General features: G+C 46.8%; 1 pseudogene; it reads right to left on the bottom strand.

The window, feature by feature from the left end:
- Positions 1-604: 604 nt before the first annotated feature.
- Positions 605-19,066, bottom strand: part of LOC133053732 (MYND-type zinc finger-containing chromatin reader ZMYND8-like) — a 54,548-nt pseudogene continuing 36,086 nt past the window's right edge.

Below are 19,066 nucleotides of genomic sequence, written 5' to 3'. Positions count from 1 at the left end.
ATCTCTGGGCTTTTGTGTTGTTCATGGCAAACAGATGGGGAAACACTGCCTGGCTTTACTTTTCTGGTCTCCAAAATCACTGCAGATGGTGATTGCAGCCAGGAAATAAAAGACGCTTACTCCTTGGATGGAAAGTTATGACCAACATAGACAGCATATTGAAAATCAGAGACATTAGTTTATCAACAAAGGTCAGTCTAGTCAAGGCTATGGCTTTTCCAGTGGTCTTGCATGGATGTGAGAGTTGGACTATAAAGCAAGCTGAGTGCAGAAGGATTGGTGCTTTTGAACTGTGGTGTTGGAGAAGACTCTTGAGAAACCCTTGGACTGTGAGGAGATCCAACCAGGCCATCCTAAGGGAGGTCAGTCCTGGGTGTTCATCTGAAGCTGCAACTCCAATACTCTGGCCACCTGATGTGGAGAGCTGACTCACTGGAAAAGACCCTGATGCTGGGAAAGATTGAGGGCAGGAGGAGAAGGGGACGGCAGAGGATGAGATGGCTAGCATCACCGACTCAATGGACATGGGTTTGGGTGCGGGTGCTGCGGTCCATGGGGTCTTAAAGAGTCCGACGCTACTGAGCCGAGCTGAACTGAACTGCGGTCAGTTCGGGCCAGTGGCGGTGTCGCAGTGACCTCTGGTGGTCACTGGCGAGCACAGCTTCACGGGTGCTGAGCCGGCAGCATAGTCGGTGCTGTGGGCGCTGCGAAAGAATAGCTGAGTGCGCTGAACTCAGATTTTGCTTTACCCAGAAGGAACTGTCTGTCTACCCCACAGCCGGGGAGTTTCCCCAAATCCATGTGAGTAAAGAAGGTAGGCTGCATTCTATATGAGTCCATTTATAGGAGTTTGGAGATCTGGGGTGACAGAAATCAGGAGAAAAGTGGAAGACCGGGGAGAGGCTAGGAAAGGGCCACGAGGGGCCCTTTAGGGGACCTGGGGATGTCGTCCCTTCTCATCTGCACAATACGCTAGTCATTTACCCTCTAAAACATTAGGAAGAAAGAAAAATAAGTCTAACAACAAAAAAATATTTTTTTTCAAGTCAAGGCCTGGGTCATGCTGAACACCAGGCAATTCGTAAATGTGGCAGGGTTGGCTAGGTGATACATAAATACAAGGACTCTGGGTAGCATTTCTCAATGGAGTGCCCCTGGCGTTTTGCGTGGAATGGTTCTTCGTTGCACAAGGCTGTCCAAAGTACTGCGTAATGTGGCCTCTCTGGCCCCGTCTGCTAGAAGTCAAAAATTCTTCCCTTTTGTGTGACAACCTACACTTCCCTCCCATCTCCAAAGTCACTCTCCCCCGCAAAAGAAGGTGGGGAAGGAAGGATCTGCCCCACTCACCTCTTTGCCCAGGGGGCGCACAGAATAACAGCATCACCACCCCGATGCACACTGAGACCTGAAATCACATCCCAGAGGGCTTGCCTCCCAGCGCCAGCATGCACTCACTGGGATGCAGAGCTGGCTGCTGCCCGCCCCCCCACCCCCGCACCCCACATGGCAGAAGCACACGTGCAGTTCTGTGAGCCCAGGAGGCTTGACTGCACCAGAGTCGCAGGTGTGTGAATTTCAATCGAAACTCCACCCTCACCCCAACAGCCCAGCTGACATTTCAGGTGAGCGTCCTCTGCCCTGGGCTTTACTGCAAAAGAAGTTCTTGCACAAAGGTAAAATGGCCAGGTACTTGTCAAGACGTATGCCCAAGCCCCAACAGCTGGCTGTCAACTGAGGTCCAGGTCACCCACCACTGTCATCTCTTTGCCATGTCTCTCTATTACATGTTTTGTTACTAAATCATGGTTAAATCGGGGATTGGGTAAGCTAGTTGTATTTTCTAGCTCATCATACAATACTTATATCTAACAATTGTTAATCAGTTTGCCCCTGTACCATGTTATCCCATTCTGGGGTTGTCCCAGTGGGACATGTGGCCCTCTGGTGGAGAGGCCCAGCTGTGAACATGTACATGGGAGCAGGCTCTGTGCTGGTTGCGCCCATATATCTCCCATCATCATGAGAAACCTGGAATGCAGGGCCTTTACAGCTACCCATTTAACAGATGAGAAAACTGACATTCGAAGAGATGCAGCGACATGCTCAGGTCACACAGCCAGGAGGTGGTGGAGCCAGAAGTCAAAGGCAGACTGGACTGATGAGCAGGTGTTTGCCCTAAAATCAGGAGGCACATCCTGAATGTCCTGAGGGAAAGGTGAACTTGGCACCTATTTTGTCTCTGACCACTTCTTCCTCCCCGTGGATTCTCCGCTGTGAGCACTTTCACCCTTGAGGCTTGCAATCACTGATTTAATGCAAAAACACTTGCTTCCACCATTGCCCTCACTGGTCTTCACCACCTGGCAGCCAGAGGGCGCCTCTGAACCATGAGTCAGGTCATGTTGCTCCCCTGCTCAAAATCATCCAGTGGCTTCTCATCAGCCTCAGGATGTTATCCGGAGCCTTACCATGGGCCGTAAGATCTGTCGTCCCCTCCCCCTAGCCGCCCTCCACAATCTTTCCTGCTCTCTTGCTCTAGCTGCCCTGGCCTCTGCTTCCTGTTCTGGAACTTGGCAACTTTGCCCATGCCCCAGCGTCTTTGCACTGCCATTTTCTCTGTCTGGCACCCTTTTTGCTTAGATACGCACATGGTCCTCTGTTTCATCTCCTTCAGGCCTCTACTCTGATGTCAGAGAAGACTTGTCTGGTTATACCAAGTAAAACAGCCGCTGTAACCATCTCTTCTGACTCTACTACTCTCTCTTTGGAGCACTTTATCTGACATTTTATACTCAATTGTTTATGGTCTGTTTCCCCAACTGGAAAGTCAATGCCTCCAGGGTGGGGGATCTTGCTGTTTCTTTCTTTCTTTTCTTTTACTTTTTTTTCCCCACCGAATTCACAGCACTTAAGAGTAGGGCCTGGTGAATCCTAAATTCTTCATAAATCACCGCTGATTGTGGAAATTGACCTCCTAATTTACAAACAGCACTGCAGGCTCAAAACAGAAAGGGAGCAGACTTTGTTCACTAAATGTCATCATTTAACCATCAGCCCAGAAGCCAGGCCTCACACTGGACTCCTGCAGGCAGCGCGCCTCTGCCCAGTTTCTCTAGGGAACGCCATGAGGCTGCTCTTCAGATTTTGACAGCCCTCCCTCCCACCCCCAGGCACCAGCAAGCAATATGTTTTCACTTGTGTGCGTCTTAACTTCTCCATCGAGTACCATGCTTTCAATTCTGCCAAGGTACCTTCAGGGCTTCTGGCATTAGGGACTATTTGGGGAAAGAAAAAAAAAAAAGAGAGAGAAACTGTAGAGACTTAAAAAAAAAAGCAAACAAACAGAAAAAACACACAACCAACTGCCTTCCCTGAGCAGCTCAGCTGGTAATTAAGATCCTTTTCTAAGAGGTGCACCTTTCACTTTGGGGTCAGTGAGGAATAGCAGAGGGGGAAAGGTTCTGAAGTTATGGACTTGAACTCAAAGAAAATGGTCCCCCCTAAACACCTGGCTCTGAGTCTTAGGTACAGCCAAGGTGGACAAAGCCCCTACTATGTATCTGTATTTCTACTCCATCAGAGTTACGAATGCTTATGTATTTGCCTGACAGTTTGGCCTCATCAGGCTTCCCTGGTGGCTCACACGGTAAAGAATCTGCCTGTAATGGAGGAGACTGGGTTCGATCCCTGGGTTGGGAAGATGCCCTGGAGAAGGGATTGGTTTCCCAGTCCAGTATTCTTGCCTGGAGAATCCCATGGACAAAGGACTCTGGTGGGCTATACAGTCCATGGGGCTTGCAAGAGTCGGACATGACTGAAGGACTAACACACTCTTGGTATCGTCGCGGGAGCGTGCTAGACATCTCAGACCCCAGACGCCCTGGACAGAAGGATGGATTCTTCATCTTCCCTATGTTGCCCATCACAGAGAGCAGCACCATCACCCAGGTCAGGCAGAGGCCTGGAGTCTCTCTTGACTCCTCACTCTCCACCTCAGCCCTTGTCCAACCTGTGAGCAAGGCCTCTCAGCTTTACTGCCATCCCTAAGCACACGTCTTCTCATCTCATTCCAACCCATTTTTCTTCTTTCGCTTGGAATTCTTGCCTGGAGAATCCCATGGAGAGAGGAGCCTGGTAGGCTACAGCCCACAGGGTCAGAAAGAGGGAGCTACTTCACTCACCTCTGTGTTGGTTCCCCTGTCTCTCCCTTCCCCCTCCTCTTGCCTGTTCTCCAAGCAGCAGCCAGACTTGTCATCGTGACACATAAACCAGGTCACAGGGCTCTTCCTGTTTCATGCTCCCCACCCCATGGTTGTCCACAGCACTTAGAATAAACCCTGATGTTTATGGCTTGTGTCTGGCTCATGCCCGCCTCTCCGGGCTCATCTCTCTCTGCTTTCACTCACCCACGGCAGTCACATGGCCTCCTCGCTGATAATACGAGACATCACACTCGTTCTCACCTCAGGGCCTTTGCACGTGGCTGACCTCTGCCATCATTCAGGCCTTAGCTCAAGTGTCATGTCCTCGAGACACCTTCCGTGACTCCCTCGAGAATGAGAATGCTGTTACCTGACCCTACTCCTTCACTCTCACACCTGATTGTTTTCTTTTCTTCATATCCTTTTCACCCTCACAAGCGTTCTTGTTTATGGATTTGTTGGTTGTTTTTTGCCTGGTCCCCAGGGGTTTAGGGTGAATCCTGAAGACAGACATGGTCTCTGCTCTCATGTAAGTAACAGTCTAAGCAAGAGATAGCGAGAAACTAAATCTACCATGGACTTTTCAGCTACAAGGGCCAACAGTTTTCAATTTTTGCTGAAGTGACTTGGGTTTTGCTATGTGTGATCAGCTGAGTCTTTACTACATTAGGCGCCATAAAACTTGCTGAATTCAATTGTCTTTTTTTTTCATTCAATTTATAAATTTAAGCTCTTCCTCTCTCTCTCTTCCCTCTAAGACATGAGAGGGCTTGGTAAAGGGAGCTTGCATGTTGTTTTTGGCAAGACAAATAGTTTTGGCCGTTGATGCTTCTGGCATTTTCCACTACTCCAAAACTCTCTTTCTTCCTCAGCAAGTTTCTTTCAAAAGAGGTTGGACAGAGAACACCAATCCCATTTCACAGACATGAGGACTGAGGCCCAAATGGCTAAGACCTATCATTTCAGCAAGCATTTCCCCTCTGGAACTCTAGGACAGCAGAACAGAAAGAAAACTCTGTATCTTTTCCTGATGTTAAATAGTAGCAGTGCTCTGGGCTGGCCAGGACAGATTTGAATTTTATAGCTTTACCCAGGGAGCAAATTTCTTGATAGGAAAATGTCAGGTCTTTCTTGAGGCACACTGACAGTCACTCACACACACACACACACACACTCAAGCACATACAGGGCAATACAACCATCAGAATTAATCACTCATCCCACAAACATTTACCAAGCATCTCATGTGAGTCAGTCACTGTGTTAGCTGTTGGAGACACCACAGAGACCAAGGCACATCAGGTCTATCCTCATGGCAACTCTCAATAGCAAGGACACATGTCCTAGCTCAGCAACTTGAAAATGTGAAGAAAAACAAAAGTGTGCATTCTTGAACTCAGGGAAGGAGGTGATTGTGCTATAAAGAGACAGTGTTGCTTCTGGCACCTCAGGAAATTGTATACATCTTGCATGGATCTCCCATTCCAGCTTGTGCTTCTTGCAGCCCAGCGTTTCTCATGATGTATTCTGCGTGTAAGCTAAATAAGCAGGGTGACAATGTACGGACTTGACGTACTTTTTTTCCTATTTGGAACCAGTCTGTCGTTCCACGTCCAGTTCTAACTGTCGCTTCCTGACCTGCATACAGGTTTCTCAGCACTTAGCAGATCTGAAATGCTCAGAGGAAGGAGGGAGGGAACCAGGGAGGGAGGAAATCATGTATCAGGGCTTAACAATCAACTATTGTTTTCAACATCCCCCTAAAACAACATCAATTGTGTCACCGGTGCTGGACCAGACTTCACAACAACTTTAGGATCCATCTCTGTGCATCACAGAGGCTACATGGCCCCCTGACTGCTGACTGAGTTCAGCCAATGAGGAGACCTGCAGGGGAGACGGTACGGTACAGGTGTTTATCACTCCCCTCCCTGCCAACACATGCCTCACTCTCACTCCTGCATGGAGGGGAGGGGCTGGTTTCAGCCATGGGTCCTGCCCTCATCAGGCTCCTAAAACACACTTTCCTCCTTTCTCCCTGCCCCCGCCATCAAAAATAGAGCCCTTATCAAATTCTGCTCCATTTAGCTCTTCTGGGCATAGCATCTGTTGCTCACCAGGACTCCAACACCCCAACACACACACACACACACACACACATTTGCACTGTTGTCAAATACATCTCACAGAAGAGGCAAGTGGGGCTGAAGAAGACCGAATTTATGAGGTGAACTAAGATGCTGGAGTCTGTCAAGTTTGGATTCCAACTGCAGTCTCACAGGATTCCTATGATGATCGACGTGAATCATTGGGAAGGCAGTAAATACTCAGTATGACAGGGGACTCTCTGTTTTATTCTACAACTATTTAGGGTCTACTAAGTGCCAGTTACTAACCCAGGGGCCGGGAAGACTGAAGAGCAAAGCAGAAAAAGCCCCCGCCCTGGAGGAGCTGACATTCAGTGGAGGAAAGAGGCAAGACACAATACAAGGACTTCCCCAGAGTTCCAGTGGTTAGGACTGTGTGCTTCTACTGCAGGGGCACAGGTTGGTCCCTGTTGGGGAACAAGATCCTTCAGGTTGCAGAGAAGGGCCAAAGAAAGAAAGAGAGAGCACAATATATGACTTAATTTCAACTAGTGATCCACGCTCTGATAAACAGAGCATAATTCCAACACAGAATAAGAGTGGTGGGGTAGGGTGATAAACTATTTCAGACTGAGGGATCAGGGAGGACCTACATGACAAAGAAGATCAAAGGATGTGAGAGAGGAGGTTGTGTAGGTGTCTTAGGGGCCATGTTCCAGGCACAGACAACAGGCAGTGCAAAGGCCCTGAGGCAGGGTCCAGTTTAGATGCTGTAGGGACAGTGAGGAGCCCAGTGTGGCTAGAGAATGAAAAGCCAGAAGAAAAGGGGTGAGAAATGATGTCAGAGGGAGAGGGAGTTACAGCGCCTTGATGACTATTGAAAGGACATTGGATTTTATTCTAAGCATGAAGAAAAACCATTGCCAGACTTCCCTGGTGGTCCCTGGTGGATAAGAATCCACCTGCCAATTCAGGGGACATGGAATTCAACCCTGGTCTGGGGACATTCCGCAAGCCATGGAAAAACTAAGCCTGCCCCCTACAACTACTAAGCCTGCCCCCTACAACTACTAAGCCCATGCTCCAGGGCCTGAGAGTCACAACTAATGAAGCCTAAGCACCCTATGGTCTGTTCTCCATAGGAAGAAAAGCCACAGAAGTGAGAAGTCCCTGCTCACAAATAGAGAAAGCCCACACAGAGCAACGAAGACTCAGTGCAAGCAAAAATATTGTTTTCATTATTAAGAAAACAAAAGCCATTTCCAAGTTTCGAGCAGAGAAGAGACATTATCATTATTTGAGGTTTTAACAGGATGTCTCTTGCTGCTGGCTGGGGGCTGGACAGAGGGAGGGAAACCAAGAAAAATGTGACTGCACTTGTCCAAGATAGAGACTGTAACATACAGTAAAAAAAAAAAAAAAAGAAAGAAAAAAAGAAAAGAAAGAAAGAAAGAAACCTGCTAGGAAAAGGAAAAAAAAAAAAAAAAAAAGATTTTCATGTCACTGGAAGTGTTCAAACAGTGGCTGGACAACCTGGCAGGGAACTGCACACCATATTCAGGCACCGGCCAGGAACCTGGACCAAGGGGAAGCACCAAAATCTCAGTGATCCCCTGCCAGGCAGGTCAGACATTTTGCAGCAAATTAGGCAGACACCGCTCTGGGCATATTCTTTCCATGTTGCTTGATGACATCATAGATGTACCGTCATGTGATTATTCATAGCTTGTGAGCCTCCTAAACAAGAACGTCAGCTCCATGGATGCAGAGGCTTTGTCCCCACCTGAGTTCCCGAATCAATCACACTGCCTGACATACAGGGACCAAGTAAGTAATGAGTCATTGAGCGCTGAGTGAGCGCATCATGCCATAGTAACAGAGGAAATAGTTGTCATTGCAGAAAGGTACCACCAGATGGCGGTGTTTCTCAAAACAAAGCCCATTCCCCCTTTTTCCAATTAAAGGAGTTCTAGCCTATCAGCACAGCTGAAAAGGGTTTTGCAGTTGCCCTTCCAGCCTTGGGCACCCAAATAACATCATGCAAGTCATGCCTGCTGGAGCCAGACTAAACTTCACACAGTCCCCTTGCATCCTTCTTCCCCATCTCCAACTGACCCAGGCCCATAAGGAAATGCTTTTCTGGACAATCTCAACCCATTTCTTCTCTGAACTTCCCTGCCCACTTCCCTGACCATCCATCCTCCTCAACTTCTACCAAAAATTTGTTTCTGAAATGCATTTCTGGCCTGTCACCTGAAATTCTGTAGTGGTTCCTGTCTCCTGTTGAAGTGGTTTCACAAAAGGTCTTCTGTGATAGAGAATCAGAGACACCCAAGTCCAGTGGTTGAAAATCAAAGTGTTCTTGCAATGTATCTACACTTAGGCCCTGCTTCCTCCTCCTACTTGATGTCTCAGCACACTTTGACTTTGGGTCTTTCCTGGTGGCTCAGATGCTAAAGCATCCACCTGCAGTGCAGGAGACCTGGGTTCCATCCCTGGGTTGAGAAGGTCCCCTGGAGGAGGGCACTGCAACCCATTCCAATATTCTTGCCTGGAGAATCCCATGGACAGAGGGAGCCTGGTGGACTACAGTCTCTGGAGTCACAAGGAGTCAGACAGGACTGAGCAACTAACACTTTCACTTTACTTGAAATGCAGGGGCCCCCACAGAAGTGGGGAGCTGTCAGTGCTGTCCCAGCCTCCTCACCCCCCATCTTCTGGTAACACACCTTTGGCTTGCTTTTGAAGAACCACCCTCTCCACACTCAGTCCACATACTTTGGACAAACCTGACCTCACATTCTTGTTCCAGGGATTGAGAATGTGACCCAGACATGACCAATTGACATACTCCTTCACCCTAGGGCCGGGATTTATTGGGTCATGAACGAGCATGCATCCCAAAACGGGCCTGTGAGAACCATCCCGAGGGGTTTGACTGGAATAACTAGGAAGATGACCTGCCATTCCACTAGGACACCAAGTTGGAGTTACTGAGTACTATTTTTGTCAACACTCAGGTGACAGTGTGCCTGAGATGCAAGCTAACACAAGTAGAGCTAAAAGGTGGGGAGTTCTGCTGACATCCTTGGAGTCCCTGGATCCAGCTGTGTGTGAAGCCAGAACCCATGAATTGTTTTCCGTACCCATACTTTCCTTTCTGAGGTTAAGTAATACGACTCGATGAACAACGCTAGTGCAGGCAATGGAACTCCAGTTGAGCTATTTCAAATTCTAAAAGATGATGCTGTGAAACTGCTGCACTCAATATGGCAGCAAATTGGGAAAACTCAGCAGTGGCCACAGTGCTGGAAAAGGTCAGTTTTCATCCCAATCCCAAAGAAAGGTAATCCCAGAGAATGCCCAAAGGACCGCACAATTGCACTCATCTCACACACTAGTAAAGTAATGCTCAAAATTCTCCGAGCAAGGCTTCAGAAATACGTGAACCATGAAATTCCAGATGTTCAGGCTGGTTTTAGAAAAGGCAGAGGAACCAGAGATCAAATTGCCAACATCCAATGGATCATCAAAAAAGCATAGAGTTCCAGAAAGACATCTATTTCTGCTTTATTTACTAAGCCAAAGCCTTTGACTCTGTGGATCACAACAACTGTGGAAAATTCTGAAAGAGATGGGAATGGCAGACCACCTGACCTGCCTCTTGAGAAACCTGTATGCAGGTCAGGAAGCAACAGTTAGAATTGGATATGGAACAACAGGCTGGTTCCAAATAGGAAAAGGAAGTAGGTCAAGGCTGTATATTGTCACCCTGCTTATTTAATTTATATGCAGAGCACGGCATGAGAAATGCTGGGCTGGATGAAGCACATGGTGGAACCAAGATTGCCGGGAGAAATGTCAGTAACCTCAGATAGGCAGAGGACACCACCCTTATGGCACAAAGTGAAGAAGAACTAAAGAGCCTCTTGATGACAGTGCTAGAGGAGAGTGAAAAAGTTGGCTTACGGCTCAACATTCAGAAAACGAAGATCATGGCATCTGGTCCCTTCACTCCGTGGCAAATAGATGGGGAAATAATGGAAACAGTGGCTGACTTTATATTTCTGGGGTCCAAAATCACTGTGGATGGTGAGTGCAGCCATGAAATTAAAAGATGCTTGCTCCTTGGAAGGAAAGTTATGACCAATCTAGTCAGCATGTTATAAAGCAGAGACATTCCTTTGCCAACAAAGGTCTGTCTAGTCAAGGCTATGGTTTTTCCAGTGGTCATGTATGGATGTGAGTGTTGGACTATCAAGAAAGCTGAGCACAGAAGAATTGATGCTTTTGAACCGTGGTGTTGGAGAAGACTCTTGAGAGTCCTTTGGACTGTGAGGAGATCCAACTCGTCTACCCTAAGGGAGATCAGTCCTGGGTGTCCACTGGAGGGACTGATGTTGCAGCTGTAACTCCAATACTTTGGCCACCTGACTCAGAGAGCTGACTATTTGAAAAGACCCTGATGCTGGGAAAGATTGAGGGCAGGAGGAGGAGACGGCAGAGGATGAGACGGCTGGATGGCATCACCAACACAATGGACGTGGGTCTGGGTGGACTCTGGGCATTGGTGATGGACAGGGAGGCCTGGCATTCTGCAGTTCATGGGGGTTGCAACGAGTCAGACACGACTGAGTCACTGAGCTGAACTGAATACGAGTCTGTCACAACCCTCAATGTACTGACTACTACAATGAAAACATTAGTGCGTAAATAGGGGCTTCGATTCTTCCAGGATTGAACTGAGAATTAAAGGGCATAAAATAATTGAAACATTCAGTAGGGAACTTGAAAAATATGTGGCAATGGAGTCTACCCTTTAAGAATTTACTAGCCGCTCCAGCTCCATCCTCTCCTTTCCTCCACCCAGCTCTCACCGATCATTTCCAAGCCTCGTGTTTGCACTGACTGAGACTGTTTGTTTTTCTTCCACTTCCACCCTCTCTCCCGAAAATAGGAATATAAGAGGGGAACCAGAGTCCCCCTCTGACCGTTACCGCTCCCAGCTGAGCTGGGTCCCCAGCAGGTAGCCAGCAATATAACTGAATTGAAGGTGGGTGATGTCAAGTTCTCCCATTTCAGCTGTGGGATCAACTTCCCTGCCGTAATAGATTCCAGCCCCTCCCATTCTCAAGCCACCCTATGGTATCATAATCTGGAGCCAGACTGCAAAGGTAAAAGTGAGTGTCAGTTGCTCAGTGGTGTCCCACTATTGGCGATACCATGACTATAGCCCACCAGGCTCCTCTGTCCATGGGATTCTCCAGGCAAGAATACTGGAACGGGTTGCCATGCCCCTCTCCAGGGAATCTTTCTGACCCAGGCTCTCCTATGTTGCAGGCAGATTCTTTACTGTCTGAGCCACTAGTGACTGCCTGGTTTCAAATGCAAGATCTATCTTGCTGCTTCATAGCCAAGCAAGTTGGAACTAGGTATCACCGCTTCTTGTCTGCTTGCCTCATCTCTAAAATGGGCATGATAACACTGCCTACTCCACTGGGCTGTTATAAGGCTTAAAGGAGACAATTACCTTAAACCACCTGAAGTAAAAGTTTTAAAAATTAATTTTAAAACAGGCATGTAAAACAGTTCCTCTGGGCACATAAGCATTCAGTATATGTTACTGGACTTTTAAAGCTGCCCTCAACATCTCTCCTTACCACAACCAGTTGTTGAAGTCAGTCAACCCTATCACCCAAATCACTCAGAAATTATATGTATATACATATATGTATATGTCTTGCCTCCTAACAGGTCCTCATGTCTCCTTTCTGCTCTTCTAGCCCAGGAGGCAGAAAATTGACCTTTCCCTGGGTCTATTCAAGATGCCTTGGCTCGTCTCGTCCTAGACAAGAGGGGAGATCATAGACCTTCTGCCTTTTTGATGCCTTCTGAAAGAAACAGCCGAAGCTTTGAGGCTGCTGGGCTCACCAGCCTGAGCTGTTCATACAGTTGGAACCTCTGGGGAGTTGATAATATCGTGTGATTCCGTGAGCTTGGGTGAAACTGTGGGAAAGTACCATGGGCTGCTCTGCCTATTCCGCTTCCTGAGCCTCGATTCCTGCACTGTGACAGGGTGGTGGGCGGGGCGGGGGGCGCTGTGGATGCAGCTCCACCAAGAACCTCGGTCCCACATTCTGAATGACTTAAAGGCTACAAGTGCTCTCTGCTTGGTAAGCAGACGAATTCAAAAGCATTCCTAACAGAGTCCTGCTGTGAGTTTAATCTGGAGGGATCTCATTTGCCATGATTTAGGAAGACACCACATCCAAAATTGCGCTTCCCAGGTAGCTCCGTGGGTGAAGAATCCGCCTGCAATGTAGGAGCCTCAGGAGACTTGAGTTCAATCCCTGGGTTCGGGGGACCCCCTGGAGAAGGAAGTGACCACCCACTCCAGTATTCCTGCCTGCAGAATCCCATGAACTGAGGACACTGGTGAGCTACATTCCATAGCGTCTCAGAGAGTCAGACGTGACTGAGCACACACGCACATCCAAAATTACTTTTTCCTTTGTGTTACCTGGATTCCCACCATTTGCCACTTAAATTTGTGGCAAGAAGCACGGAGTTAGAAGCAAGGGGATCGCCCGTCTCCAAATCCTCCTGGGTCACCTTGGCTGGCCAAAGCCCACACCTCTCTGAGCTATATTCTTCCCATCAGCTGAGCACAGACCTTACTACAGGGCAGAGAACCAGAAATCACACTGAATGAGACACTCAGCTCACAGAGTACACTGTTGCTCAGCAAGTGGTGTTGTTCAGTTGCTCAGATGTATCCAAATTTTTACAACTCCATAGACTGTGGCCCATCAGGCTCCGCTATCCATGTGATTTCCAAGGCAAAAATCCTCGAGTGGGTTGCCATTTCCTCAGAGAATTTTCCTGACCCAAGGATGGAACATGCATCTGCACTACAGGCAGATTCTTTAGCACTGAGCCACCAGGGAAGGCCCAGTAAACGCTAGGTGCCTTCAATTTTGAATTCTTTAATGGTGCTCTCTTTAAAGTATAAGTTCCTGAAGGAAGCTCGCCTCAGGTCTCCAGGTAGAGGGGTTCAGTCAACCATTCTTCTCAGGACTTTCCGGCTGGTCCAGAGGTAAAGAATCTGCCTTACAATGCAAGGGATGTGAGTTCAATCTCTGGTTGGGGAACAAAAGATCCCATATGTCCAGTTGAAACTAAGCTACTTACTACATCTAGAGAGCCTGGCTCTGACCCCATGAATCTTCCCACAGAGAAATATTCCAAGAGACACAACAAGGAAGATTCCGCCTCCAGCCAATAAGACCTGCTTAAGATCTGCATGCTCAGTCTCTCAGTCATGTCTGACTCTTTGCAATCCCATGGACTTGGAGCCCACCAGGCTCCTCAATCCGTGGAATTTTCTAGGGAAGAATACTGGAGTGTGTTGCCGTCTCCTCCTCTAGGGGAGCTTTCTGACCTCTGTCTCCAGCATCTCTTGCATTGGCAGGCAGATGCTTTACCACTGCACTCCCTGACACCTGCCACAGTCAAACAAACAAAGAAACAAAAATAATCCCTCTTCTCCCTGACAAAGTTAAATCATATCTACTTGTCATGGTGACAGAATTTAGATTTTCATTTCCAGTGGGAGATATCCCTGAATATTAATATTTAATATTCATTGGAAGGACCGTTGCTGGAGCTTAAACTCCAATACTTTGGCCATCTGATGTGAAGAGGCCGACTCCTTGGAAAAGACCCTGCTGTGGGGAAAGACTGGTGGCAGGAGGAGAAGGGGATGACAGAGGATGAGATGATTTGATGGTATCACCAAGTCGTGGCCATTCAATTTGGGCAAGCTCTGGGAGACAGCAAAGGACAGGGAAGCCTGGAGGTTCAAGAGTCCACAGGTGAGCAAAAAGTCAGAAGCAACTGAACAACGACTACTCCAGTGGGTGTGAAAAGATTGTTCCTAGAATTTAAAAAAGATAGGGGACGTCCCTAGCGGTCCAGTAGTTAAGATTCCACCTGCCAGTGAAGTGGACGCGGGTCCCACTTTTGCTCAAAGCACTAACCGATAGTGCCACAACTACTGAAGACGAATTGCAGCCAGAAATAAATATATAAAGCACTTTCTTAAAAAGATAAAAACAAAAATGGAATCATCTCCACCAGTGACTGAACAAAATTGGACTCTTAAGTTCAGAACGTGGGGGATACCACGCTGCTGGTGGGGGATGGGGGGTGTCTGGCTAAAACGTACGCCCTAGACCCTGGTACCTATGGCCACAGTCTGGCACTGAGACCACAGTGATGCATTACCGCCCTATGCATCAGGAACTGCCACCCCACAGCCCCACCCACCTGTCCAAGTTTGAGCCTGTTTCTGCCACATCCCCAGCTTTGGCTGGGGTGGGGTGCCATTTATCTAACAAGCAAAAGTCCAGGGGCCACCCAGTTGGTGTCCTCTCTCTGGTGTCACTGTACCTCCACTTCAAGGCCTTCCTTGGGCTTCTCAAAACCCACTCCATTTGCCTTGTAAACCCCCTCCTCCCACCCCGCTCCCGCAACAGTAGCCCATACTCCCTACTCCCACCTCTCACCTCTCCAGCTAGTGTTGCCAGATAAAATTACAGGATGCCCAGTTAGATTGTAACTTCAGGAGAATAATCAGAACTTTTTAATATGGGCACGACCCATGCAACACTGGGGACACATGTATGTTTCCTAAGTATTGGTTATTTTTCTGAAATTTAACTGGGCATCTTGGATTTGTGTTCCATCTGGCACCCTACCCCAACCAAGCACTTGCTCCTTCCTCACACCCCTCCACACTGCCAGAGCCCCAACGGCTGCGTGTACCCTGTTCCCTCTTACCTGGTGTTGCTGAGTGTGCCTTCCTTAGCTCCAGCACCTCCGCCTCTCTCCCACTATTTCTGTTGGATGTGCTGCATCTCTCAGCCCATCTCAATGCCTGGCTCTCACACCTCCACCCTCATACCGCCCTCCCACTTCCATACAACACTAGGTCTCCTGCACCCTTTCCTCCCAACAGGGAGCCCAGGGTACTGCCGCCACGACGGTCAGAGCGAGCTTCAGGGGCAGGACAGGTGCCACGCAGCGTGGGTCCATAACCTGAGTGCGCTGGGAACTTGTGGCCGACAGGCACCGACCCTGAAGCATTCCTCTGGTTCTGAGGCAGAGGCTCCTGAGTCGACCCCTCCCCTCTCTGCCAGGGAGCCATTATTATCCACCAGCATCCATCCTATCTGGACTTCCATGGTGGCTCAGCCAGTCAAGAATCCACTGTGAAGGCAGGAGCCGTCCGTTTCATCCCCGTCAGGAAGATCCCGTGGAGAAGGAAATGGAAACCTGCCCCAGTGTTCTTGCCTGGAGAATCCCATGGACAGAGGAGCCTGGTGGGCTACAGCCCACTGGGTCACAAAGAGTCACACGTGGCTGAGCTAAACAACAACATCCTCTCCAAATTTTTCACAACTTATGCCAGTTAAATATTAAGATAACAGTAATAATAATGGCCCAAGAGTTGCATATATAAAAGTTTATGTTTCTTAGTTCACCCGATTTTTATCTATGACATGCGGAACATGCTATATGACATTCCCATGAAAATCTTGGTTCTAATTCTTTTATGTGAATAGTGTACACTCTATATGTCATAATATGATAAGTTGTACCCAGATTCTGATATATGACAGACAAAATTCCATATATTCAAGAAACATTGTGACTAGATTATCACATGTAACACAGAGACAACTGTTTATTTCATCCATGTGGAAATCAGCACCCGGATTGTCATATATGAGTTAGAAAAACTTGTGTCACATATATACATATATATATGAAAATCTACACCTAGATAATCAGAGGTGACACAGAGAAACAAGTCAGATACAAGCAATACTGAAGTCCATCAAAATAATACATTACAAAAATTAACAGTAATAATAGTATTAGCCAAAGCAATATGCCATAGTTATAGAAGCAAGAAAATCAGCAATAGCTGCCAATACTGTTCACATGGTAAGATAGGCATAATAATTGCCAGGTATCGGAGCTTGGGAGCAAAGCTGTGTACCAGGCTCTTTGTGTCTGAGTCCCTTGGCTATAGTTTCTTTTGTTTTGCCACATTCCAACCGTTTTGACTATCATTTCCCAAATATTTCTCTTTAAAGTGACTCATTAAAAAAATTAAGTGATTTCTTGTTACAAATCTCTAAGAAGATGAGAAGATAAGCCATAAGTTGGGAGAAAATATTTGCAAAAGACAGCCTGATAATGGACTATTATCCAAAACATACAAAGAACTCTCAAAACTCAACAAGAAAACAAGCGATTAAGTCTAAAAAATGAACCTAAGAGCTAGACAGACACTGCACCAAAGAACTACAGATGCAAAACTGAGGTGGCAAAAAAGCATATAAAGAGATACTCCACAGTCATGTAATTAGGGAAATGAAAATTAAAACAATGAGCTACCACTACTCTTCTGAATGTTCTTTGGAAGGATTGAAGCTGAAGTTCTAATACTCTGGCCACCTCATGTGAAGAACTGACTCATTGGAAAAGACTCTGATGCCGGGAAAGACTGAGGGCAGGAGAAGGGGATGACAGGATGAGATGGTTGCATGGCATCACTGACTTAATGGACAAGAGTCTGAGCACACTAGGGAGACAGTGAAAGACAGGGAAGCCTGGAGTGTGGCAGTACATGGGGTCACAAAGAGTCAGCCATCACTGACTGAAAAAACAACTCACAATCATACAAAACCCTATTTCATATATCAGGTATATATTATATTTAATATAACTAAAAATCGGTAAATAGATTTTGATATGTGACACAAAGAAAATTCCATGTTTCAAATGTATATATACATATATGCATCCAAATTATCATAAATGATATAGAGAATATTCTGTATCTTATATAGACTATAATATGTAATCTCCATCCAGATTCTCCTGTATAACAGAGAGAAATCGTCACATATCCTATGTATGGAACTCTGCACCCAGACACACATATTTAACATGTATAAGATTATATATTTCATGCATATGAAAACGAGGACACAGATATTCAATATGATGTCAAGAAATTTTATACTTTCTCTATATGGACATATACATGTATTTATTATATGTATACATGTATCATTTATATACATATACCTGAAAAGGTACAGCATTTCTCACATTTGACATAGAAAATTCCATATTTCATATACATGAATCTGAACCCAAACCTCATACAGGTCAAGAACAAAATTCCAAATTTCATACAGGTAAATATCTGCATTCAGATTTCCATAGGTGTCATGGAGAAAAACTTGTATCTCATATATATTAAAGTGTGCAATTACAATTTCCTGCCAAGATGGTGTCATTATTGTTACTATCATCTTGATGTTTCATTGCCATAAGCTGTGCAAATTTTGGATCGAATGTTGTTCAGTCACTCGGTCATGTCCTATTCGTTGCGACCCCATGACCTGCCAAGTTCCTCTGCCCTTTGGACTCTCCAGGCAGGAACACTAGAGCAAATCTCCATTCCCTTCCCCAGGGGATCTTTCCTGACCCAGGGATCAAATGGAGGTGTCCTGTATCGCCGGCGGTTTCTTTACCAGCTGAACCACCCCAGAAGCTCAGATAAGATAAATGTGGGTGGATAATAATGTATATTTTTTTGTGTATGACAGAGAGAAAATTATGCATTAAACTATATATAAAAATATGAGCTGAGATTTTCATTGGGAATACACTGAAATTGCATGTTTTGTATGTTATATTAAAATCTTAGCCAATTTTAAGTGTGTGAGAGAAGGGAAATTCCTTATCACTCACGTATAAATATTTGTATCCACATACATCATATTGCAGAGAAGGAAATGGCAACCCACCCCACTAGTTCTTGCCTAGAGAATCCTGTGGACAGAGGAGCCTGGTGGGCTGCTGTCCATAGGGTACACAGACTTGGACATGACTGAAACGACCTAGCATGCACACATGAATTGGAGAAGGAAAGGGCAACCCACTCCAGGATTCTTGCCTAGAGGATCCTGCGGACAGAGAAGCCTGGTGGGCTGCTGTCCATAGGGTCGCACAGAGTCAGACACGACTGAAGCAATATAGCATGCACACATGCATTGGAGAAGGAAATGGAGCCCCATTCCAGCATTCTTGCCTGGAGAACTCCAGGGACAGAGCAGCCGGCTGGGCTGCCGTCTACGGGGTCGCACAGAGTCAGACACGACTGAGGCGACTTAACAGCAGCAGCAGCAGCGTATCACATGTGACATCTAGATAATACCATATTGAAAGTGAAAATGAAAGTCAGTCAGGTGATCAGGACAATAAGCAGCACAGTGTTGTATTAGCAAGAGGATAAACAAAGATCAATGAGTGAGAATTGAGAGTCAAAAGTAAACCTTCCCAGTTAACATCAATTGATGTTCTAAGTGAAGTGAAAGTTGCTGAGTTGTGTCTGACTCTTTGCTACCCCGTGGGCCACAGAGTTCATGGGATTCTATCGGCCAGAATACTGGACTGGGTAGCCTTTCCCTTCTCCAGGGGATCTTCTCTACCCAGGAACTGAACTCCAACCTCCTGCATTGCAGGCAGGTTCTCTAACAACTGGGCTATCAGGGAAACCCTCAGTTCAGTTCAGTTGCTCAGTCGTGTCCAACTCTTTGTGACCCCGTGATTCGCAGCACGCCAGGCATCTCTGTCCGTCACCAACTCCTGGAGATTACCCAAGCTCATGTCCATTGAGTCGGTGATGCCATC

This window comes from Dama dama, unplaced genomic scaffold, assembly GCF_033118175.1.
Source record: "Dama dama isolate Ldn47 unplaced genomic scaffold, ASM3311817v1 ptg000184l, whole genome shotgun sequence".
Classification (NCBI taxonomy): Eukaryota; Metazoa; Chordata; class Mammalia; order Artiodactyla; family Cervidae; genus Dama; species Dama dama.
This window is presented reverse-complemented; position numbering and strand designations above follow the sequence as displayed.